The sequence below is a fragment of the Cricetulus griseus genome, chromosome 4, assembly GCF_003668045.3.
Source record: "Cricetulus griseus strain 17A/GY chromosome 4, alternate assembly CriGri-PICRH-1.0, whole genome shotgun sequence".
NCBI classification, from domain to species: Eukaryota; Metazoa; Chordata; class Mammalia; order Rodentia; family Cricetidae; genus Cricetulus; species Cricetulus griseus.
The window spans coordinates 106,807,982-106,833,352 of record NC_048597.1 but is presented as its reverse complement, the minus strand read 5'-3'; the positions used below and the strand labels follow the sequence as shown (position 1 = coordinate 106,833,352).

General features: G+C 45.1%; 1 protein-coding gene across 1 annotated transcript in view; it reads right to left on the bottom strand.

The window, feature by feature from the left end:
• Nucleotides 1-25,371, bottom strand: part of Tmem132c (transmembrane protein 132C) — a 287,785-nt gene that overhangs the window by 229,072 nt on the left and 33,342 nt on the right. The window lies entirely within an intron of this gene.

The following is a 25,371-nucleotide window of genomic DNA, read 5'->3' as shown; positions in this document are numbered from 1 at the left end:
GCACCATTCCTTAGGCAGATAGTCCTGGCTGTATGAGGCTATGAGAGCCAGCAAGCAGCACCCTCCACAGTTCCTGCTTAAGTCCCTGTCCTGACTTCCTTCAGTGATGGACTCTAACTTGTAAACTGAAATAAACTCTTTCTTCCCAAGTTGCTGTTGGTTAGAGTTGTTCTATTTTTTTTTTTGTCACAACACCAGAAAGAGCAACTAGAACAATTTGTAACAGCTCTCTAGACTGTACACAAAATACCTCTGGCATCTCTCCGCCAACTTGAATAAGCTTTGATTTTTATAGAATAAAGAGCCTCGGGTGGACTTTGTGAAGAGGGTTAGACAAAACGCCTTTTGGATCTAAGGAAACGAGGTAAAGTCTTGAGACAGAGTGGATGTGAGAATGGCATACCCTTACCTGCCAGGTCTCCACTTATCAAGGCAACCAAAACTCTGAGCCTTAAGCAAGATGCTCGTGCCCCCCCTCCCTGTTGAACAGTGGAAGAGAACCTTGAAGGCAGCAGGGGCCTAAGGCTGTCCTTCATGCCATCAAGGGAAGTCATCTTTGTGAGAGGATGCAGCAGACCCTGTGCCTGGAACCACCCTGAGTTGCAGGCCTATGGTCTCTATGCTCCTATCCTCTGAGAGTAGCAACTGTAGACAGTAGCCTTGCAGGACAGCAGACTGTCCTGAGCCCTGACCCTTCACAGAGAAATCATAAATGGCCTCATGACCCCCTCTGGGCACACCAAAGGCAAAGGCAGAGACTGTAATGATTAGGCCAAGAGAGAGGCCAGCCTCCATCCCCTGGGTCTACAAGCTGTCCTTCTAGAACTTGAAAGGCCTATCCCTTGAAACATGATCCCCCTTTTGCCTGCAGAGGTAAAAAGCCTGGACGTATCTGGCATTCTTCCCTGGATGGGACCACATGCTGATGGGAGGATGCTGACCTCCAGGGCTTTGAAGCAGGGACCCCTGGCCACAGACACACTCAAACCGGGCTCCGAAAATAAGCAGGGAGGTGGACGGGCTCCAAAACTCTTTTCCAATTCACCTTCCAGATGTGAAAATCCAGGCGGCCCAGGAGGGGCCCTCAAAAATGGGGAAGAACCTTAAGTGCTTTAAGTTAAGTCATCCTTAAGGACCTCGGGCTAATCACTTAAGCTCCCCCAACATCTTTACAGAATCAGGGAATTACCCAAAGCCCTTTGTGCAGGCACTTCTAAGCATAGCCCTGCCCCCTCGCCTCCTCCCCTGACATCATGCGAAAAGACTCAGGCAACAGTTCATAAATCCTAAGACCCGAGATGGATTTCATCTTTGCTGCAGGGAAAGAGAAAGAAAAAAAGGAAAGCAAAAGAAAGAAAAAACTTTTATCTGCATAAAAAAATAGGAAAGGAGTATGTAGGGGTCTGAGTGCGGATGACTGCTTCCATCAGATAACTCAGCTCATGCTGGCCTGGCCTATGGCTCAGGGAGGTGGAGTGGGAGGACACGACAGCTCTAAACTCTGCCCCACACCTACTCTGTAGCACTTGCTGAGTACCTACTGTGTGCTGAGCTCTGTTCTAGGTACACAAGACACACCAGTGCTCAAGACTTCACAGAGGAGGCTTCTATCCCACGAGAGCAGTTGTCACAAGAGCACATGACACATTTTAAATAAGAGAAACTGGCAATAGTTCTGAGTTAAAGTGAAACCACGTGAGGGCAGCAGAGAGGGTGGTGGCTGACAAGACCTTGCTAAAAATGAATACCCTTGGACCAGCAAGGTGGTTCAGTGGGTAATGGTGCCTGCTGCCAGGCTTGAGGACCTGAGTTCCATCCCTGGGACCCACATGATGGAAGGAGAGAACCAACTGACTTCCCCATGCACGTTGTGGCATACACAGTGTTACATACACACAAGATTTTGTTTTTGCTTATGTACATGTGTTCATGTCTGAGTAAGTGTATGCACATGTGTGCTGGTGACTAGGAAGGCCAGAGAAGGGTGATCCATCCCCCTGAAACTGGAGTTGCAGGTAGTTATGAGTTGCCATGTGGGTGTTGGAAACTGATTCCAGGTTCTCTGGGAAGAGCAGCCAGTGCTCTTAACTGTTCAGCCATATTTCCAGTCCCTGTACTTAATGTTTTAGAATACTTTTATTGTTACAGGAAAATTAGGTGGGAAGTACAAAGAACTTCAATATGGCTGCTCGCGCGCGCGCGCGCGCACACACACACACATACACACACACACACACACACACACCTCTTCTCAACTACCATCCTCTTAAATTATTGAACTATGTAAGCTGCCATTGATAAACCAACCCTGATGTGTCATCAATGAATGCCCACATTTTATACCAAGGCTCATGCTAGGTTATAAATTCTACAGGCTTTTTCAGATGTGTGTCCATCTTCACTGTAGTACAGAATTGTTTCACTCCCTGCTTCATTCTTGATGAAGAGAGGCCTCCTAGGCTCCCAGAAACCACTGACCACTTTTTCTCCCTCTATACTTCTGCCTTTAAAGAATGCCATAGAAACAGAATCATCCATTCATTGTGCAGCTTTTTCAGACTGGCTTTTCCCCTGGGCAAAATGATAACTCATCTTTGTTATGGCTGAATACTATTCCATTGTGGGTGCACTAGTGTGTGTTTACTCATGCACCTGTTGAAGGACAGGTGTCCTGGCTACCTTCACAGCTTTGCAATTATGAATAAAGCTGCCAAAATATTTGCATGTTTCTGTGTTTTCAAATAATGTGTACGAACACCTAGGCATGTGACTGGTGTATACCGTGGCACATCTGTGTTCAGTTCTGAGGAAAGAGACAAACTGTTTTCCAAAGTATTCCCCTAATTGAATGAACCAGCTTCCCTGTGGATTCCACATCTTTCCCATCCTTGCTAATATTTGGTGACATCATCGTTCCCGATTTTAGCCATTCTGATATGTGTGTAGTAGTTGCAGGCTGCTATTTTAATTGACAGGCATGAAAAGGGGCAGCTTGCAGGTATCTTAAAGACTAATCCTGTGGCATGTTGAGCTGCAGCGTTCATATGGAAGCTGGGCAAAAATCTATTGCTTTCTCCTTTATTGAGAAATTGACTGTGAGTTTACCCTCCAACCCCCTAAGACCAGTCAGATCCAGAAGGGGGTCAGGCAGATATTAAATCTTTGAGCATCTGAAAGTTTTCTTTAGAGATCATTAGTCATGATTTCTTTTTTAAATAAATGATTCAGATGGAAAAGACACATTTTTAAAACTGTGTGTATGTATGTGCGCGCATGTGTTCATGCATGCATGCACATGCAAACATAGGCATGGCCATACCATGGCAAACACATGGAGGTCAGAAGACAACTGCAGGTGTCACTCTGCATCTTCAACTTTGTCTAAGGAAAGGTTTATGGTGGCCACTGCATAGCCAGGTTCTCCTGTCTCTGTTTCCCTATCATTCTCAGCAAGGGTGCTGGGTTCATATCATGCACACTGTTCCATCAGGTTTAATGTGGAGTCTAGGGATCAGAACTCAGATCCTTAAGGCTTGTTCTACAAGCCCTTTATCTATGGAGCCCAATTAAAAGAAGACACAATTAAAAAAACATTATTTTAGATAGTTCTAAGTTGCTTAGTAATTTTGATGCTTCAATGAGGTAATTTATTAAAATGAGACACCTGGGGTTGCTCAAATTGGGATGCTTCTGAGGCTGTCTAAGGACAGACAGTACAGGGAAGATAAGTGTCCCAGGGAAGAGACAGACAAGCTGACAGGCAAGGTCATTTCTTCTATTCCTTCTACAGGTTCACACGAAGACTCCACACTACCATTTTATTTGCTAATGATGGACCAAAAAATACCTCTCAATAAATTGTCAGTGTGGGTTTCCATCTCAGAAGATTGGAGTTTTCTACCTATGTGAAGGTTGCTCCTAATTTATTGTGTGTTTGGGTTAGAGCTTGGAGAGGAAACCAGGGCCTGATTCATGGGAAGCAAACACTGACCTACTGACATATGGAGGCGTTGTTTCTTACTGGAATCCTGAAGTTGTGGCAATGGCTTTTTCCTGTATAGAATCCACCTGCAGGTTACCCGGAGCCCTCTCCACCTAAGATGGAGAGTTATCTCAAAGATGCCCTATCATCCTCTCCGCTAAGGCCTCATATTAGTCTCCTCATTTCAGAGACCTTATTATCTGATCCTTTAAGGATCCGTTAACATCAGCCTGAGAGTGTCTCCAGATGGCTGATAAAATCCTCAAGGCAGAGAAGCAGATGCAAAGAGATTGCAGAGAGCAGGAGGGTATAGCTGGGGCTTCAGTGGCTTCGTGCCAGGTTTGTGTTTGAGGAATATCACACATCTGCTATCACCTTGGGTTTCACCATCCTTAGCAATATGAAGCATCAAGTAGCTTTTGTGAAGCCAGACTGCAAACAAAACCAAACAATGACGTCCACCTTTATGTTAGCACATCCACTACAGAGCTACAGAAGGAAGGAATTAAGCGGATGGGTCCTTACCCTAGCACAAGGATAAAGAGGTTGACAGACTGTTTGAAACAGGAGAAGGGGCTCCTGAACTCTTGGAAGACAAGAAAGAGCAAAGAGACCTAATTGCAAAAGGCTGTGGGGAACAAAGGAACCTGTGGGATTGGAGAAACCGCCCCACCTCCTCCCAACTTTGTTTCCACTTTGGAGCAGGACACCCTCAATTTGGAGGCTAATGTGGGTGCCATAAACCCTGGAGCACAATTCCTGGGTTTCTTTGTTCTCCCCGACTAAGGGACAGAAGAGAAAAAAGAAAAGGAATGTATTAACCCCCCACCCATCACGCAGCCACCGATGCCCCAGTGATATCCATACTCTCTCTAGAAACTTCCTTGTGGGTTAGCTTTTGCCTAAACAGCTCAGCCCAGCCAGTCCCAACTTAGTTTCTGAACAACAGAAGAATACTATGGAGGTCCAACTAAGGGATCAAAGTTCAACATAGTATTAACTTCCTATCGAGCCCTTCTGTCGAATATAATAAGCCAGATGCTATAATTGGCGACAATATGTTGCAGAAAGGGCTATTTGAAAGAAAGAACATGCTACGGAGGGGGGAGGGAGAGAAAGAGAGAGAATCTCTCCACCTCTACTTGAATTTCTCTCTCTTTAAATCTGGCTTATCCCTTTCTCTTCAAGCTTGGGTGGTTTCTGATTTCCACAGCTTTAAGTCTGAAGTTTGTCATGCCAACCTGGAAAGAGGCCAGAGCGAAGACAGAACAGAATCCTTCCATGCAAAACCAAAGTTAAAGCATGGGTGGACAGCAGTGAGAAGAGGTGAGCATAGACTCTTGAGAATCCCCTTGACCTGAGGCTTGATGTCAGTCCCAGCTTCTGCAGGGGACAGATGTGGCTGGGTATCTTACAGCATTTCACAACAAAGCCAGGTCCTTGGAACCTAATAATTGGCACTTCCCCGTGTGTACCCTGCTGTGAGGGAACGGAAACACCACCAAGGCAGCACAGGGTCAAACAGATGGCTGGCCAAGATGGTTTTTTAATCTTAGTTGGCTTGTTTTATCCCTGAGCCTATGCTCAGGGATAAAACAATAGCAAAAGACCATTTGGGTAAAAGACTGTATTTGAGAAAGAAGGAAAAAAAAGATACATATTTGGCATTTAACTTGTAGAGCCAAATAACAGGGTTGACTTATTAACCTCTTTGAAAGAATGGTCTGGTTGGAAACAGTAACTTGGGTTTAAATATAGAGTCCCAGCTGGGATGTCTGCCTTGTGTAATTACTCAACTAGAGACATTGGGTTAGGAAAGGGACCTGGGATGTTAGCATCGTACCCCTCCCATAGAGCAGGAGCCAGTGCATAGAAAACACCCTCACACAAAGCTCCCTAATGACCATGTCTGTAAATGAGTAAGCATCAGTTTACATATGCATGTATTTAAACTCACTACTAAGGGCAGGCAGCTACTTCTATAAATTTAGCCTCCTCCCATCTAATGAGCAAACTCCAAAACAATTCTATTTTATCCCAGTACAGGGGTATGATTAGTGATTTCACCAAAACCACTTAAACACTTATTGTGCAACATTAGATAAGCATTTCAGGAGTGACGCTGGCTCGATTTATTTAGAACACAAAATTATAATGGGAAATTACTCTGAACAGTTAAACCCTAATACTACAGGGGCAAGCTTACATGTTTCCCCACATTGATCTAATTTAATGAGTTGGGTAAAACATTGTGGATAATTATGGATTAGATCTCAGAGACTATCTATGCTCCCTGTCTCCAATAAAATAATTCTACAGAGGGCAGGTTCTAGAATGACAGGAAGAATACAAAAGGAGCGGGGCAGGGGGAGTGCATCTGTCCTGGCATCTCTTCTTGTCTATTTAGGAAAACTTTAGAGTCAGATGAGAAGCTGGGGAAATGGCTCAGTCAGTAATGTTTCTTTTGCAGGCATGATGACCTGAGTTTGGACCCCAGAGCCCACGCTTGTCAAAAAATCAAATTAGGAAAAGCTGGTGTAGTGGTTCACAGGTGTTACCTCAGCATTGGGGAGGTAGAAACAGGAGGATGGCTGGAGATGGCTATGTGTCAACTTAGCTTTCTCAATGAGTTCCAGGCCAGTGAGAGGCCCTATGTCCAAACAGCCATTGTGGAGCTTTCTTGGCCCTATTCAATAGAACGATAGGAGTTTAGAATATATTTGGGATGGGCAGTCTTTATTTCTGTGTATATGTATGTACATGCTCGTGTGTGTGTGTGTGTGTGTGTGTGTGTGTGTGTGTGTATTCAAAAGCTTTTTGTAGGATCTAAGAAGATAGATGGCTCAGCAGGCAATTAGTTTGCTGTGTTAAGCCTGAGGACCTGAATTCAGCTCCTTACACGTATCTTTTCTTTATTCTTTTACTTTTTTTGCTTTTGAGACAGGGTTTCTTTTACTTTTTTCTGTCTGTCTGAGACAGGGTTCTCTGTGTAACAGCTCTGGCTGTCCTGGAACTCCTTTTGTAGACTAGGCTAGCCTTGAAGTCACAGATATCTGCCTCCACAGTGCTGGAATTAAAGTCGTGTGATACCACCACTGGACCACCTTACAAGGATCTTTAAAAAAAGGCCCTCATAAGTGCACACACTGCTGTAACCACAGCATAGAACTGTTTCAAAACATAGGGTGAGGAGAGACCTATACAGGCAAACACACTTGCACTCATGCATCACCATACATACACTCCTGGGGAAAGAAAAAGAAATGACTTTCCAGTTGGAATTAGAAGTATGTTTTTAAGAACCTTGGGTGCAGGTAGTGCAGGTAAAGGAAAGAAGCTACTCTAGGGAGATTCCCAGATAAGCCACCACCTGCCAGGCTGGGACTCTGAGAAAGCAAATATTCACTGACCCCAGTGATGGCACATGGCCCAGGGCCCTGCCCAGGCACATGTCCTTCACCTTGGATCATGAGAGCACAGGGGCAGGTGTGGTCCCAGGACAGTCACTGGGTTGATTGCAAGCTTCTCAGAAAATGGTTACTTCAGGGCTTCTGAGCTGTGTGCTGGGCTTAAACTGGAAGCTAGTTCTAAAAATTTAAATTTATTCAACTTTTGTTGACCTAAGGTATAGGAGCGGGTGGTTTTGAAAACCAGGGCAAAGGGGCTGGAGAGATGCTGGCTCAGCAGTTAAAAGCAATGGCTGCTCATTCCAGGGACCTGGGTTTGATTCCCGGCACAGATTTGGTGGTTCACCTATAACCCTTGTTCCAGAGGATCAAATGATGCCCTCTTCTGGCCTCCTCAGGTACCAGGCACATGCATGGTGTATAGACATATACTCAGGTACATATACATATAATAATAGCCTTTAAAAACTTATTTATTTTTATTTTATGTGCATTGGTGTTTTGCCTGAATGTACGTCTGTGTGAAGGTGTCAGGTCCCCTAGAACTGGAGTTACAGACAGTTGTGAGCTGCCATGTGGGTGCTGGGAATTGAACCCAGGTCCTCTGGAAGAGCAGTCAGTGCTCCTAAATGCTGAGCCATCTCTCCAGCCCCAACAATAAATTTTCTAAAAAAGAAAACTAACAAGAACTTCTTTGCCTCCCCCTATTGCCTACATGGCACATACACACATGGACATACAGTCAGGTGCATGCGTGGAAACCTATAACACATCATACACACACAACTCACACATTCATGCACACCTTTACATGCATATACAGGAATCTGACACATGTATAATACTACCCATGCATGCATAAGCACATACAAAGAATACCTCCATACTGTGAGCATCCATAAACTGCACACCCAAAAGCATGTGTATGAAGCCTGCACTCTTATACACCATAACTCAGCATAAAACACATAATGAGCAAAAACCATTTATGTTCAACTTTCTAAGACATGACACCAGGTGCCCACTGTGTGTTTGCTGGCCCTGGGAGCCAAGAATCTCATTTTCTTTCATAAGTGTGTGCTGTCTGGAGGAGAGGAGGCCTCCACTGAGCCCCTGGGCAGATTTCCAAGATCCCAGGGCACTTGGCAGGATGCACAGAGAGCTCTGGCCACTGTAGCTCCTTGAAGAATAAAGATAATCTCAGAGACTGCTGGGAAAATCCAATCCCCCTTCTGGAGAAAATGAGGCTGATCCAGAGCTCCAGGACACCCCAGGGAAGAAGAGGTGTCTTGGGGAGGCAGCATAGGCCCACAGCATGGGACACAGCAGTGAAACAGGGGCACAGGGCAGAGTGAGAGGGGCTCAATTGGTACAATGCTTTCCTTTTCATACTTTAAGGGAGCCAGAGGGAGTGCTGGAGGGCTTGGGTTTAGAACCACGACATGTGAGAATTGCTGGGTCTACCACTTCTGAGATCGAGAGTGAGAAGGGCAGTGGGGGGATGGGGAGATCCACGTACAAGGAAGAGCTGTTGACAACTTTGAAACAGGCCAGAAAGCAGGAGTGACTTGTAATGGGAATGGGAATAGTCCTTTGTCTGGGTGAAGCAGTTATTTTCCTTAAGGCAGAAAAAGGACAGAGGAGGAGCAGGTTCATCTGCCTGGAAATCACTTTGCTTAGCCTCCCAAGGATGGCCTTCACTGTCTTAAGGGACATTTTTAAAAAAGTTAAGTCATCTTACTGAGAAGGCATGTTAGGGTTGGGGGACTGTTCAGTCAGTCAAGTGTTAGCGATTCAAGTCTGAGGCTTCGAGTTTGACACCCAGAATCCATGTGCACACAGGCACGCATAGGCACACACACTTAAAACAGGATTGACTGTGGTTGGGGAGGAGGAGTCAGTTTTACTCATGGTGACAGAGGGGTAGAGGGAGACAAGAGACTGGAGAAATGGCTCAGCCTTTAAGAGCACTGGCTGTTTTTGCAGAGGACCTACCTGGCAGCTCACAACTGTATGTAATATTCCACGGGATCTGATGTCTTCTGGCTTGTGTGGGCATGGCTCTCTCTCTCTCTCTCTCTCTCTCTCTCTCTCTCTCTCTCTCTCTCTCTCTCTCATACACACACACACACACACACACACACACACACACACACACACACACACACACACGGCACACTGAGGGGGTCCTGGTCACACTGAGTGGTCAGGAAAGCTTCTATGAGATGAACTTGTTCACACTCACCTATGAGACCCCATCTTTAAAGTCTCCATGCTCACAGAGCCTCTGGTGATGGGTTATGGCTGGGGCTCAGCAGGGAGAAGGAACATGTGAGCTTTTCCAACAGATCACTGGCCCTCACAAACTAGTCATTCCAGTGACTTTCAGCTGGGGCACCCACCTATTGGGTGTTCATGCATGTGGTGTACATATGTGTTTTTCAGATACCTGAGGGTTTAGTGACTAGGTAATCAACTGCCTTCCTTAGGATAGGGGAGATGGCATAAAATGTTTCCTTTTTCAGGCAGGAGACACATCTGGGTGGCAGGTTTACCATCTTCATTTCATGAGATGACCTTAGTATTCTACAGGTTCAGCAGAGAGGAGCCTGAGGCGTGCGGGGGGGGGGGGGCACTTCAATGACCTGGTCATTTCATGCCATGTTGTCAGGAAGGAGAATGTACATATACCTGGACATGGTCCCAAAGACATGCTATTACAAGCATCTTCTAGGCTATTTGTCACAAGTTTCCATCCATTTTGCTACAAATCAAACCTCTAACATGAGGGTGTTCTTAACTATTTGGCTTTTTGCATTTTTTTTTCTACTGCCCAGACATATTGGGACTAGATTAATGACTCCACATGCCTTCTCTGTGGTAGATGGCAAAGCCTCCTATTATAGAAACAGCAGGAAGCCTGGAGATTCAGGGTTCTGGCTTCTAGACCTTTGCATACCATCTCCACTGGCTGGGGCATACATCTGCAGGGGAGATAATTCAGACCATCTCCTGGTCCTAAACACTGTAAGAATAAAGGGAGCCGACACACATTGCTCTTCTATGGGTCCCAGGCCAGGAAAGCACAACTGTCAACTACTTCCCTGAGAACTGGTATTTTCACAAACCAATAAAGTTAATCCTGTGGCCTCCCAGATGCTTTTCTAAGGGCTTTTAGCCCCACACAAATGCCAGGGGCTCTGAGGTCACTGGCTCTCAGAGGGTTAATCTGCAGGCTTCTTAACTGCTTACCTTTTTCCTAACTGCCCTGAAAAAAGTTTGCTGAGATCAAAGAATTAAAAAAGTTGTGTGTGTGTGTGTGTGTGTGTGTGTGTGTGTGTGTGTGTGTGTGTGTGTTAAACAGAAAGAAATCAATTAACTAATAGGAGTTTTTGTTTAGGTTCAGCTATATATAAGTCCTCTAGTAAATACATAAGTTTGCTTAGAGTAGATGGCAGAATCATCCTGCAAATCCCTGGGTTACCAAAGTCTCCCGTGTCTGCAGGAGACTTGTCACCTTGTCACTCAAGGGCCAAACTGCTTCTTCCATTGATGAGGCCCAGCCAGGCCTAAGGCAGAAAGCTGTGACCAGGAAAACAGTCTCAGAAAGTTCCCATGGAAACCAGGGCAGGGGGAATACAGAGGAGGCCGGAGAGCAAAGAGGGCTGGGGATAAGCCACCATGCGTGTCCACATCTCTGAGCCCTAGCTGTGCAGAGAGGGTTTGTAGCAAGAAGCCAAACAGCTTTTGCTGCTCCAGTCTTGCTTCAGTTTGTATGGTGGTTTAGAGCTTCAGCAGACAGCCCTTATGCTAAAGCTGGGTTGAGGCTGCAACTATCTTGGCAAGAGCCAATGTCTAAAGCACTTGTGGGTCATGACCCCTTTGACAAACTTCTCCCTCCAAAAAAATTATATTATGATTCATAAGAGTAGTAAAATTAAAGTTAAGAAGCAGCAACTAAAATAATTTTATGATGGGGGTCACCACAACATGAGGAACTGTATATATTAAAGTGTTGCAGCATTAGCAAGGTGGAGAACTACTGACTAAAGAGACATGATTGTGCCTGCCTCCTTGGCTGTCAGAAAGGAGTTAGAGTGACCCCAGGAATCTCATGCTGGAGGAGGGCAGAGACCAAAGCCCTGTTGACCCCACAGGAGGCACTTCCCTCCTGTGCAAAGATTTCACAGTTCTGACAGCTTGAGGAATGGACTGGAGCCAACACAATGCTGGTTCAGTGATGAGCAGCCCAGACCCCACCCATACTATGACCCTGACTGCATAGTAACACAAGACTCTAACCTTCCATTTAAACCTAAGCCTCAGGTCAGAACTCAAAGACAGGCTTGGACGGGGGCAGAGGGTGGTATATGGTGGCATTGGCCATTATACATTCTTCTCAATGTGGCCACAATAAAGCTTCTTTCTCTGCTTGTCAATATTACTTTCTTTTGAACTGGCATATTGAGGATGGGTGGTGGAACTTAGCATGGCCAGGGCCCAGGCTTGTACCCCAAAACTCCAGTAGTATGTACAGTGTCTACACCACAGGCCACCATCCCATCTCTCCCTTATCCTACAGAGTCTAATGATGTGTGTATAAGTGCTATTCTTATCAGCTCAGCTAAAATGAAGCCCTGTCCTTGGCAGTCATGGGGCAATTTTTAAAAACACAGCCTTCCTGGCTTGGTTCACCTTAGCTGCTGTCTCCTGTGTACATATGTGACTGACTCTCAGCACCTATCTTCTGCCTTCAGGACACACCTAGGGGATCAAAGGTGAGATGTGGCACCAGGTCAATGGCCTTATGATGCCATCTGCCATACAGGCAAGGAGTTGAGGGGGGATGAGTGTAAAGACAAACAGAGGGCTTCCCTTCAAGCCTTAGAAATCTATGCAGAAGGGGAAGAAAGAATGGAAGAACCAGAGGTGATGGATGTCTCAAAGAAACTGTATCTTCCAGACATGACAGGGCTGATACACATATGAATTCACAGAGACTGTGGCTGTATGCACAGGACCTGCACAAGTGTTTAGCAATTGATACCCACTGGGAAAGGGAAAATCAGTTTCCCCAATGAAGTGATGCTAGGGATAACAACCACATGTCACAGCAGGGCCCTTGGTCATAACTAGTTGGCCAACACAAAACAGACTCTGTTTTTCTTTTTCTTTCTTTTTACAAGATTGAGAAAGAACATGAAGTTGGTGAGTTGGGGGTGGGGGAACCGGGAGGAGTTACAGAATGGGAATGAATATTGTATGAAATTTTCAAAGATAAACAAAAACATTATTGAAAAAGAGAATAAAAAGCATCAGAAGAGGGGAAAATGATAGTGTGAGAAGTGAACGTGTCCTCAACAGTCTGAGAGAGATTTTTCTTCTGGAACAAGACTCATCTTGAGTTCCCAGAATTAAGCAAGCTCAATGCAGCAGGATGGGGGTGGGGTGAGGAGGAAGGACAGTCTCAGCTTTATTGAAAATACAGTGAAATTCTGGGTGCTGTTCAGCTGTGTGGTTGAGAAAGGCACAAACAATGCCTTACAGGGAGAGAAGTGTCCTCCAACTCCTGCAGTCAGCTCAGCTCTGGGACACAGGGAGCAGGGGGGCCAACAGAGACCCTGCTCCAAAGTTCCTCCCATGAAAGTGACAGTTTAATTCTCTAGCCGCAGACAGGCCTGGCTTGCTCAAATTCCTTTGTAAATATGGTAGAATCCCAGGTCCTGCAGCCTCATCCAGGGCTTGGGGTGGGCTGAAAAGCCCAGGGAGAGCTGGGGTGCTCTGTGAATCTTCAAATGCAAATAGACAAGCGCCCCAGACAGGGGTGCCTGGCTGTCAGATGCTTAGGAAGATATGCCTCCTTCCTGTTTCTCAGCAAATGTGGCAACTTGATAAGCAAAATTCTCCTCTCTAGGGTGGCAGAACCATCTTCAGCCAGATGGTCTGAGGAGGCAAAGCACCCAGGAGGCTGAGTTAAGTGGTGACCAAAACCAAAATGGATCTTTACCTTATCTCAGCCTTGTTACATTCTTTAGAACTTGGTAAGTAATTATGTAATTAATTCCCAACGGCTCATCAAAACATAACAGGATGTAGCAGATGGCATATTCCCAATATTTATCTTTATTACAATGTACACTTACTGATTCACTTACTGAAACATGGAGTAGACTCTGTCCTTGCTATGGGATCCAGGGATCTTACAGATGAGACTCTGCACACAGAGAAGGGTGACACCCATCCTGTTGACTATGGGACAGAGAGCAAAGACTTGTAAAGAGAAAACAACCTCACATAATAATACTTATATGCTTAAGTTATGACACAAACACATATGAATGGAGCCAGAGCAAGAAAACACCACAGTAAGAAAGGTCAGACACCCATCACAGTGGCTGGCAGTTGATATGACTGAAGGGGAGCTATGGCAAGTTTGGATTTCATTTTCAACAATGAATTGGTGGCTCAGCAGGACCCAAGTTTAAATCTCCCAAACCCATATAAAAAGCAAGGTATGCTCCTATAACCCCAGAGCTGGAGGCCAGAGAAAATGAAGATTGGTGGGGTTTGCTGACGGACAGCCTAGCTCCAGGTTCAGTAAGAGACCCTGCCTCACGAGAATAAGGTGAGGAGCAATAGAGCAGGGTACCTGATGAATAAACATGTGTGCCCTACCTCCAGGCACTCATTAAGGGATTTTGCAGTTCTGTGAATGAACCCAGGGCATTGTAAATGCCAGACGATCCATCCATCTCTCTGAACTGCATCCCTGACATCTTCATTTCAGTATTTAAAAACTCCCCAAGTTTTGCCATCTGAACAAACATGACCGTACATGTGCTACTGAGGGCCACAGAGATCTCTCTGCCTTCCACACAAACTCTTAGGGATGAGGAAAAGGATGCTGTCTCCACACAACTCGACATCCAGGCTCACAGCCACCCCCTAAGTGGCATAACTTGGGAAATAATTATAATATCTAGTCTCTTATGGGAAGGACTATATGTTAATCAAAGTCCCACAGGGGGCAGTTTCTCCAAGTTTCTCCGTGGTCTTCCCTCCTCTTTGGTGTTCTGTTCTTTATCTTTTCTTAAATTCCCTTCCCTCTTCTCCTTATTGATACCTCCTCCCTTTGTATAGCACCAAAGCCTCCTGTGGACTACTCTGGCCCATGTGTAGCCCAGCCTATACCACCAGACAGGCTGCTTCTTATAAGGGAACTGAGGTTTTCACCAATGCTATTGGCCACACGCTGGCCCTTAGCACACACTCTGCTGCTGTGCTTATTGGCAAAGCCAGCAGCTTCTCTCTGGAGCCCGGGGAGGTGACAGAGGCACACCTATGAGCAATCTAATTCCACGAGCCTGCTGCACGGAGCCAATATCATTACAGCAAAGACTCGCCTCCTGCTATATTGATTTTTATATTAACAATAAAAGACAAGCCGGTCCCCCATCGAGAGAGAGGCTGTAAAGAGAATATGAACTTCCCACTTTCTTCTGGGCCTGCAATCTGTGAATATTCTTAGGCTCAAATTCCTGTTTTGTCACGCCTGATCGTCTCCTTCCTGGCGGGGGGGGGGGGGCTCTCAGCTCTGTGTATGGTGGCTCGGGGCCAATCTTTGGCTGACGACCCGACACTGTCTTCCGAACTTCTAATCAGTCCAGGCTCAGCAAGTTTAGCTGCTCTCAATGGAGAGTCTCAGACTCCTGTTTCATTTTCTTCACATGGAGCCAGGATACCACAGAGATTTTTCTCCTGGAGCCTACACATAAACTCTACATTTTTTGTCATGTTTTCTTCTGAGCGGCTCCCCTTAAAGATATCTGTTAGTGGGTAGTGGGTTAGCTTGTTTGTCCGTTTATGCTGTCTCCCTCCAGATAGGAAACCTGCAGGACTCATTGGGAACACACGAGTGAAGCTCTGGAAAACAGATGCAGTATGGGTGCATGCATTCCACTTTTATTTTTATTTCAGTGACTGTCTCACCCTTCATAAGCACAAGACTCTACTGTGCAACTGGGAGAAAAAAAAGTCAAGCAACACATGCTTTAGCCAAATCATAAACAAATAGTTGCTCATAATATTAACAGCCTTCATTAGATATGGCCAAGGGTCTTCTCCTGTGGAGGTTTGGTCTCTATATCTTGCATTGACTGGATGTCCTGAGTCCTTGAAGTGAAGTCCTCAGGATGGTAAGCATAGAGGTAGACAGTCTGGTGCACCACCAAGCACCGCCATATGCTGCTTAGCAGTGTTATGGCAGGGGAAGGTGTCATGTGCAGGGAGTTCGCTCACTGACCCTGCACACATTGCTCAGAAGGTTGGCCCAGCCACATGACACAGAGTTATCAGTCACTCCAAAAGTCTCTGGCTTAAAACATTTATTTCGTTCATGAATCTGTAATCTGGGCAGGGCTCAGTCACAGCATCTGTCTCTAGCTGAAATGGCACAAATGCCAAGATGGAGAAGTTAGGCTCACTCATTCCCGATTCTGGGAATCAGTTTTCAGTTGGATGGAGGCCATGGCACTTGATTATGGCCACTGCTTACAGAGGAGTGAACTTCCTCACAACATGGGCACTTAGTTCCCAGGTGAACCACCCCCAAGAGGGGTTGGTGGATGCCACATCTATTACCTCCTCCTCCCTGGTCTTACAATCACACAGTGTCACCAGATCATTCCAGTGGGTCAGAAGGAGTTCCCAGATGATCATGGCTTGGGCAAAGTCTATAAAACTCTGCAGGTTCATAAATACTACAGCGGATACATTAGTTGAGCCAAGAGCCCAAGAGCTTTGTTACGAAGACACATTATGTCAGGTTTTTGAGGGGGTTTCCCTCCGTACAACTCCAAATTTTCTTAGAAAAAGGTCTTTGATAGAATGTGGTCTTTGATGTTAAAATTGCACAGAGCTATCTATAATCATATTTATGCAAGTACATTTATTTATGTATAATTGTCCAACCATACACTTAGTTATTTTAACTGTAAATTTATATAGTTATACTTATCACAATTATAACTGTATGTGCAAGCCATGAGAAAGGCACACAGGGCTGTGGACTCTTTTTTCAGAAGAAAAACAAACTGCAAAATGTGGTCTCACTAACAGGACATCCACAGTGATTCCATTTCTGTTATCTTTGGAAGCTTATATATCCATGGATGTCTATGTGTCCAGATTAATACAGTTTCATCACAGCTGTGGGCTTGGAAATTATCACTTTCACTCAACACAGAGGAGCTGCCTTGACCAGGACCTTTCCTGATGCCTCGTGGTGACCACACTCCTTTTCAAATGTCCATTCCCACCCTAGTGCCTGGCCATGGTTACCTCTCCCTCTCCACTTTAACTTCCATGTCTTTTCAATAGGGGGAGTCACACAACATGCTACCTTTTGAATCAGTTTATCAGTCCTCACAATTCAGTGTTCCATTGGTGTCTCTACACAAATCTGTAACTTGGTTGCTTTTCACTGCTGCATACTATTCCATGGTGCACACCTACCATTTCCCATTGAAAGACACTGTTTATCCAAACTTTTAATCATAAAGAAGTCACAAGGGAGAGCAGTCAGTGCTCTCAACCTCTGAGCCATCTCTCAAGTCCTTAAAGGCTGTTCTTAATAAATGATAATTTCAACTCCATGGTGTGTTGCTGCTAAATGGACTTTAAATAACAGAGGAGAGTGAGTAAAGTAATAAAAAGGATAGAGGTAGATCAAGTCTTATCTACTAGAAGCTAAACAAAAATATTGAGATGGGGCTGGCAAGATGGCTCAGCAGTTAAGAGGGCTTGCTGCTCAGACAGAGGACCCAGGTTTGGCTCCCAGCACCTACCTCACAATGTCTTGGAACTCTGACCTTCACAGGCAACTGCACATACATACATACATACATACATACATACATACATACATACATACATACATACACACACACACACACCCAGGCATACACACACACATACACACACTAAAAGCTCTTAAAAATTTCCAAGCCACATCAGGTGGCGCACACCTTTAATCTCAGAACTTGGGGGGGGATGGTTCTGAGATAGATGGATCTCTGTAATGTTTGAGGCCAACCTGGTCTAAATAGTAAGTCCTAGGACAGCCAGGGCTGCCTACTGAGACCCTGTCTCCAAATGACAAACAGTAACTTTCAAGTGGCAGGCAGGCATGTGTTCAATTCAGCAAAAGTCAACAGCACTAAAACTGACTCAGAATGCAAAAGGAAAATAAAAACCAGGGAAGGTCCAGGCAGCCTCACTTGATCTCACAGTCGACCATGGCTTTGATAGTGAAATAAAATGAATGGATTTTATGTCAGAGGCAATTCATCCGAGGACAGTTTTTGGACAAACCACAGAACAAAGCAGAAGGCAGACCATGCCTGACAGGGACATAGGTTGAGTCTTATCAAGCAGTACAGATTTACAGTCATTTTCCTTTGTTCTTTAACACCCTCAGGATCCCCTATCTCTATGCTGAGTTTTTTTTTTTCCCTGCATGCTGCTGTCAACCTTCAATCATTCTGAAGTCCCTACAAGTTCATGAGAATGAGGCATTCTCAGGAAACGAAGTGAGAGCCATCCCATGTTTGTTCCAGAAGGTCCCAGACAATAAGGGACAGGGATATATGTTCATTTGTGTTGTACAATACTCAGTTCTTTGCTTTTGGTTTATGGTAACTGCCTCTCATCCTTCCCAGTAGACTTAGTAATCTGAGAGCCAAGGTTGGGGAATTCTCAGTTTTAAAGGGAGTGAGATGGAATCAGGAGGGATGTGAGTGCTGATGTAGGCATTGGTCCCTCTACCAACACCCTGGCTGGGTGTTTACTATCCTATCATCAAACAAGGGGGTCTTTTGGCACCTGGCTTTGGCTCTAACTAACCCTCACCTTAATCTATTCCCTGCAAGAACTTCTGAAAGGCTGAAGACAACTTCTGTTGCTGACCACTGAGGAGGCTCGATCTACAAAGAATAGGAACATCGGAGCCAACACTGATTCTTGTACAACCAACATCCTATTAACTCTCCCTTGATTGGGTGTCCTACCCTGTGCCACAAAGGTAGGCTTTCCAGATGTTGGTCACCCTGTTTCCTGAGACACTGGCCTGCAGCTCACTGATTCTGCTAGGTTGAGTAGCTAGTGTGTCCAGGGAGCTTACAAGCACATGTCCACTATTTTACAAGATACTAGGGATCAAACTTGGGTCCTTGTGCCTGCACAGCAAGCATTTACCAACCAAGCCACCGTACCCTGTACAGAACCACCAAGCCCTTCTATTCCAATTCATGTACAAACACCTTCCTGACATTGCATCCAAAGATTCTGACCCAGCACATAGCTTGCAGCTCATACCTCAGTCATCTTGTGAATATGTTCTGTCTATTGATAAAACCCTGATTAAGCTTTGCCTGTCAATTAATTAAAACTGAGACAAATGAAATACTGTTTTTTTCATTTAAAGTTTATTTTATTTTTTAAATGGCATGCAATTAGCTGGCAACAGACGTGAACTCAGCAGGGTTTCAATTATGTTATGGATGCTGGTCCCTAATTTGATACACGGCTATAATTTAAGAATGTAATTAATTCTCGAAGTTGCACTGATGTCATCAGCCACAGAGCACATAATGACCCTTGTTGTTCTTACACAAAAGCCTTTTGGCAAATCAGATGACTCCCGGGGAAGGGGTGTTTTTGCTTATCATTTAAGTACATAAAATGGTTTCTGATGGGCAGCTGGCCAATAGGTTGGTTCTATGTAAAGATCCTAGAAAAAGAAACATCAAGGCTTCCATAGTGTCAACTTTCCAGTGGTCTGGGGAACAGGGTCTCTGGAACAGGGTCTCTGGAGTCATTGGGGTCCAAAATGACTGCAGAGGAAGTGTCAAAATCAGTTCTCTGAAAGACATGTCCTCAAACTCTAGTCAAATTCACTATCTTTTCCAAATATCTGCTTTAGACTCCTCTGTAGGATTTAGGATTTGGATCCCATGTGGGGGTGTGTCCACCCCAAGTCTCAAAACCTGACTTCAAGCTGGCATCTAATGTGCCCTTAGGGATCATCTTGTGCATGTGTAGATGAGCAAACATTCTCTAGCCTCATCCCAGCACATCTACAGGGTGTGTGTGTGTGTGTGTGTGTGTGTGTGTGTGTGTGTGTGTGTGTGCTTGTGTGTACGTGTATATGCATGTTTGTGCTTGTGTGTGGTATGTGTGTACAGGTGTGTGTATGCATGTGTTCGAATGTGCTTGTGTGGTGTGTGTGTGCATGTGTATGCATGTATTTGCATGTGTTTGTGTGGTGTGTGTGTATGTATGTGCATGTGTGTGCAAGTGCTTGTGTGGTGTGTGTGCATGTGTATGTATGTGTGTGCATGTGCTCATGTGTGCATGTGTTTGTTTGTGTTAACCTGCTGGATTCTTGATATTTTGTGATGTTTTTCCCCTTATGTTTTATCACCTGGTACTTGAGCACAAGGTGCCATGATCTGGATTCCTAAACACTTAGTAAACATTCCTGGCTCAAACAGAGAAATCTGTTACCAGTTGAATCTACCCAGAGTCAGTTGTTCTTTTTATTATATTTTACCACATGGAAACTCAGTGGTGCCTGGCTCTGTCTCTGACAGAGATCAGTTAGGGAGGGAAAAGTTTTGTTTAGGAGAAAATAAAAAGAGAATTGCAGGACAGGAGTTCATGAGGAAGGGAGGGGCACCCACTTAGGACACAATGGACCATTTGGTTCTGAGCAACCAACAGTTCTGCCTGGGGATTGAAGCTGCTTCTGAAGCAACCATGGTTTCAAAGGAAACAGGAAAAAAAGACAACAAAAAACAAACCCCACAAATCTCCCCACATTACATAACTACATTTAAAATGTGTACTGACAAACTCAGAAAATTGAGGTCAGGTAGATGGATTGTCCTCATTTTGTCTTTGGCAATGGGGTCGCAGGTGCAAGTTATGTTAATTTTTTAAATAACTAATTAAGTTATTGTATAAATTCAAGTGAGTTACTTGAGATACAAGAAGAGGGAACAAGGGTTATGATTAAACCAGTTCTACACCTGAGCTCCTAGAATGATAGATCAAAATGAAAAAAAAAAATCTCAACCAGTTTTAATGATGTAAAATTAAAAAACAATTAATGAGACTGCAAGGAAAATTGGTCAGCAGGGGCTTCAGTTGACGCTGCACCTTGGTCTGTGTGTCGGCACAAGCTGTTTGCAGAGTTTCTAGTGATCACCCCATACCTATCCCTACAGCCTTATGCAGCATCATCCTTCAAAGGTTCTATGACCCTGATCAGTGCCACCAGCCAGAGACAAGTTGGAGACAGTTTACATCTGAACCCTAACATCTCTCTTTGCATTCAATGCAAGCATCCACTGGTTCTCAGTTCAAGGCTGGGAATCCCCAGCCTCACCTCTCACAGCTATCTTTGGATCTCTCCCCAGCTCTCTACATGACTGTCTTAGAAAGACCCCAGTGGCTGGACTTGCAGCCCTCTTCCACTTTGAATTCACTGTTACTACCCACACTTGCCAGGACCATAGAGAGTGTCACATACCAAGTCTCAGGAAGACATAAGTTAAGGGTGGTTTATTCAATTCAGCACAGCCCCTGCTTCAAACACTTCCTTCCCCTTTGACTTGCCTATACTCACAATAGGAACCATTGATACTCCTATAAAGAAGAGAGCCAACCCCCAAATACCAGATGATGTACACACACACACACACACACACACACACACACACACACACACACACACACACACCCCTTCTGAAAATCAGGTAGGTCTGCCAAGTGAGGGGACTAGTGACATCATCCCCCTGGGATCCTGTATGACTCTCACCAACTCTTATTTATGTTTTTTCCCATTTAGCACAAATGATTATACCCAAGGCCACACACACGATAGGCAAGTACTCTACCACCAAGCTACAGCCCCAGCCCTCTTTCCACTTCTATTTTAAGATAGGGTCTTTCAAATTACCCAGTCTGGCCTTGAACTCACTCTGTAGCCTAGGCAGGACTTGACTATTTCACCCTCCTGCATCTGCCTCCCATGTGGCTGACATTACAGTTCTGTATCACCAGACCTGGCTTCCTTTGTATTTGCAAATTATCCTTCCAAGTTTGTTTATTCTATGCATTGGTCTGGTGCTTACCATGGGCTCCTTTCCTTTTTTTGCATGTTTCAACAGTGCTACACCTGCAACCTTGCATAGACTAACACCCCCCACCCCCGTGCAACCTCAGTGCCCCACCCTTGACATTTATGGATGTGGCTATGACTTCTCCAGACCTTAGACCTTCATGTTGTCTGCCACATCAGCCCGGGGTGTTTGTCTCTAAAGGCCATGATGTACTTGTCCCTTCTGTTCACCCAGATCCCAGCTCAAAGACCAGCCCATCCTTACTTCTGATGCCAGGTACCATAATCACACAGCCTCTGGGCTGAACAGGACCCTGTGTCTTTGCATAGCCATAGGTCTCCTTGTTTTTTTCTCCCTCTCTGGGAGACAGGAGTTCCCATAAGTGTGTATCCCATGGCTGCCATGCCAATACACACATCTGTATCCATCTTTGAAAAGGTCCTTCAGTGTAAGCTCTTCTGGAGAAGCCAGGCAGAAGCCATTCTGGGTCTTTCTCTAGTCCTTGGTGCAGTCCACTATCCTTGGCTTGTAAATACATCACTTCAACCCTACCTATTGCTGCTTTGGCCTCCTCTCTTGGTTCTTTTCTTTATGGGTTAATTTTATTTTCTATTATATGAGTGTTTTGCCTGCATATATGCCTGTGCTCTCAAGAAGTGGGAAGATGATGGATCCTCTGGAATTCAGACGATTCTGGAATTCATCCCTGTCCTGTTTGGCAAATCCCCCTGATTTCTTGGGTTCTCTTCTGTAACCAGTTCTTAAACCTAGAGCCAGCTCTACCCAGTGTGACCTCCTTTTTAAAGGCATTTTAATATATCTGCAAAGTCTATTTCCAAGTTAAGCTGTGTCCTGCCATTCACGGTAGAGATGAACATGGGGGACAGCTTAGTTTCTGGTAAAGCCAGGTCTTGCTAGGTAGCTCAGGCTGGCATGGAACATTCAGTTCCCTTGCCTTAGCCTCCTAAATGCTGAGATATAGTATAGTCAGTGGGAACTTGCTCAGAGGTTGAGAAATAAATGAGCCAGGGAACCTTTGGCCAATGGCATGTTCAACAGTTGTGAATGGGCCTGCTATTTGTGCTTTCTGTAATGGAAATACACAGGTTCCTAGAATGCTCAAAAACCCACCTAAAAAGTAAACAGTGAGCTTAGTCATAAAGACAGAGATGGACAACACATTTCTTCCTTTTAAAAATTCTCACTCTAGGGGTATTTTTGGCTCAAACATTAACTGATTGAAGTAACAGATTTCTCCACTGAGATAAAAGTCCTTTGATCTCCAAGAGACTCTTGTTTGCTTTTCATGCCAAGAGCTATTAAATAGATCCCGAGTTCAAGTGTCTCCCACGGGCTCTGGCCATTTCTAGGGTTTCCCACCCTTTCTTCTCAGCTGTGAGTGATGGATTTAATCAAGTTCTCAGACAACTTACAGCAAGAAAGGAATGGTTCACCTCCAACGAAGGGCAGGGCTGTTTTTTTTTTTTTTTTTTTTTTTTTTGTGGGAACTCAATGATTCTCTTCAGGGAGAAATATAAAAAAATAAATGATTCCCCACATGCTGAGCCATTTTTCGCCTTTCTCATTATAACTCACTATTCCCCATGCTGGTTTCATTCTGGTTTTCAGTGCTTCTGCCCATAGAGGCTGGGCTGCACACATCACGCTAATGGAAGGAAGACCCACAGCTCCTTCGGGCTTCGTAACTGAATCCTGATTTGGCTACTTGTTTATAACCACTGCTGTTTCATTCACAACAAAAAGTTCTAGGTCCTATTTGAGGTAATTGTCTAAAGAGAGTTTTGATCTTGCAGGAACACACACAGGCATATTCACACACACACACACACACACACACGCACGCATACGCACGCACACGCACGCACACACGCACACGCACACGCACACACATGCACACTCATATGCACATGCACACACAGGATATTTCTGCTTAAATTTTGTTCACCGAGTGCACAATCCCCACCAGGAATGTCCTTGGCTCATTGGCTATAGGAAAAGAGAAAAGTCAGTTACAATTCCTGGGTACTTAAGACCCTTGAGATAGGATCTGTGACTTCTGATGGAGGGAGGTCCTGGTATCCAGGATGATACTGTCACTGCTGTCAACCAGGAAGTGACATCACAATGGTCATTTAGCTTCTTTGTGCTCTATGAGAACAAAGGAAGCATGGTGGTGTGCTCAGGAGGTGGGATGAAAATAGTAGCATGGACGGAGGAAGTGTGGCCAAAGGGTGAATTGTAAGGATTCAGGCATTATGCTGGCCTGCCTCCATCACCTGGCAGAGTGTGCTCAGGCAGTACCCTGGTCAGTCCAGGTGCAAAGGACCCTTTTAAAAAGAAAGACCTCTGCCTACTTACGCTCTCTTTTTATGCTCTCCTCTCTTTCTGCTCTCTTTCTCTTTCCTGCTCTCTTTCCCTGGAGGCAGATAGGACTTTCCTGTCTCCCTCTTCTCTTCTGTCCCCCCCTCTATGTGTGTGTCTTTACCTTTTCTCTCTTTCCTTCTCCCTTCCCTCCATTTTCTAATAAAACTTCTCACTTAATCCCTGTCTGCCTGGCATGTTTATCCCTCTACCTCTGTCACCCTCACCTGCCATGGAATTTGCCAAGGTACCCCTCAAGCTTTATCATAACATGAATGACAAAAGATCTCACTCTATATGAGGCTGAGTATGCCCTCTTGGTCCTGTGCAAATGAGAAGAAATCTACATTGAAAATAGGGGGCTAAGGAGCCACCAGCAGCATGGAGTTGTACAGCCCTCTTCTCTGGTTCCTTATGGCTTGTGGTGACACCTGTGGCCAGTGATGAGGGGGGTTGGCTCACCTTTCTAGGCCATCCAAACTGTAGTGGGCAGACAATGAACACAGGAACACACAACTGTGCAAAGTGTAGAGCATCAGGGATTGCAGAGTGCTTGGTCCTAAATGGGATGGCAGTGTCACCACCTCCAGGGCTCATCACAGAAGAGGAAGTAGAAATATCTGAGGGTGGGAAGTCTAGCAACAAAATACTGTTTCTGATGAGACCCAGGTATGTGCTTGTGAACACATGGCAGCTGTGGCCACCTGTATGGAATGAGGCCCCTGAACATTCACAGGCAGAGAAAGGGGACACAAAGCACCACTCCACAAGCAATGGTTGTTGGGAGAGAGGTGTCACTTTTCTTGGCTGTGGAGCAACTGGTAAGTTGTCCTTGATTTAGAAGATAATCTCCCACCTGGGCTCCAGCCAGGTGTTCTATACTCTGTGGATCGTGCACAAGCAGCAGGCATTAAAGGATGAGGGGGGCTTGAGAAGAAAGATGCTCGAGAGAAGGGGTGGAGGGAGGGGAATGGGTATAAATGACTAAAATTCATTATACAAATGCATGAAACCGTCAAACAATTTTTTACAAAATCTGACTCTCATCAGTTGTGGTGGTGCACAACTTTAATCCCAGCACTAGAGAGGCAGAAGCAGAAGATTTCTGTGATTTCGAGGCCAGCCTGGTCTACAAAGTGAGTTCCAGGACAGCTAGGGCCACACAGAGAAACCTTATCTCAAAACAAAACAAAACAACAACCAAAATAATTAATCATCATCATTATCTTTGTCATTATCATCATCCTAACCGTCTGACTGTTCTATACCAGTCCTGTTTATGGAGTCACACTCAGGTGGCACTCCCTCCAGTTTCCTTAGGTCAGAAGTTCAAGACAAATGTGTCTGCTTGCTGGTGCCTCCTAGAGGCTCCAAGTTGCTTTTTTCTTCCTCTCCCCATCTGCTCCTGTGAATTCTC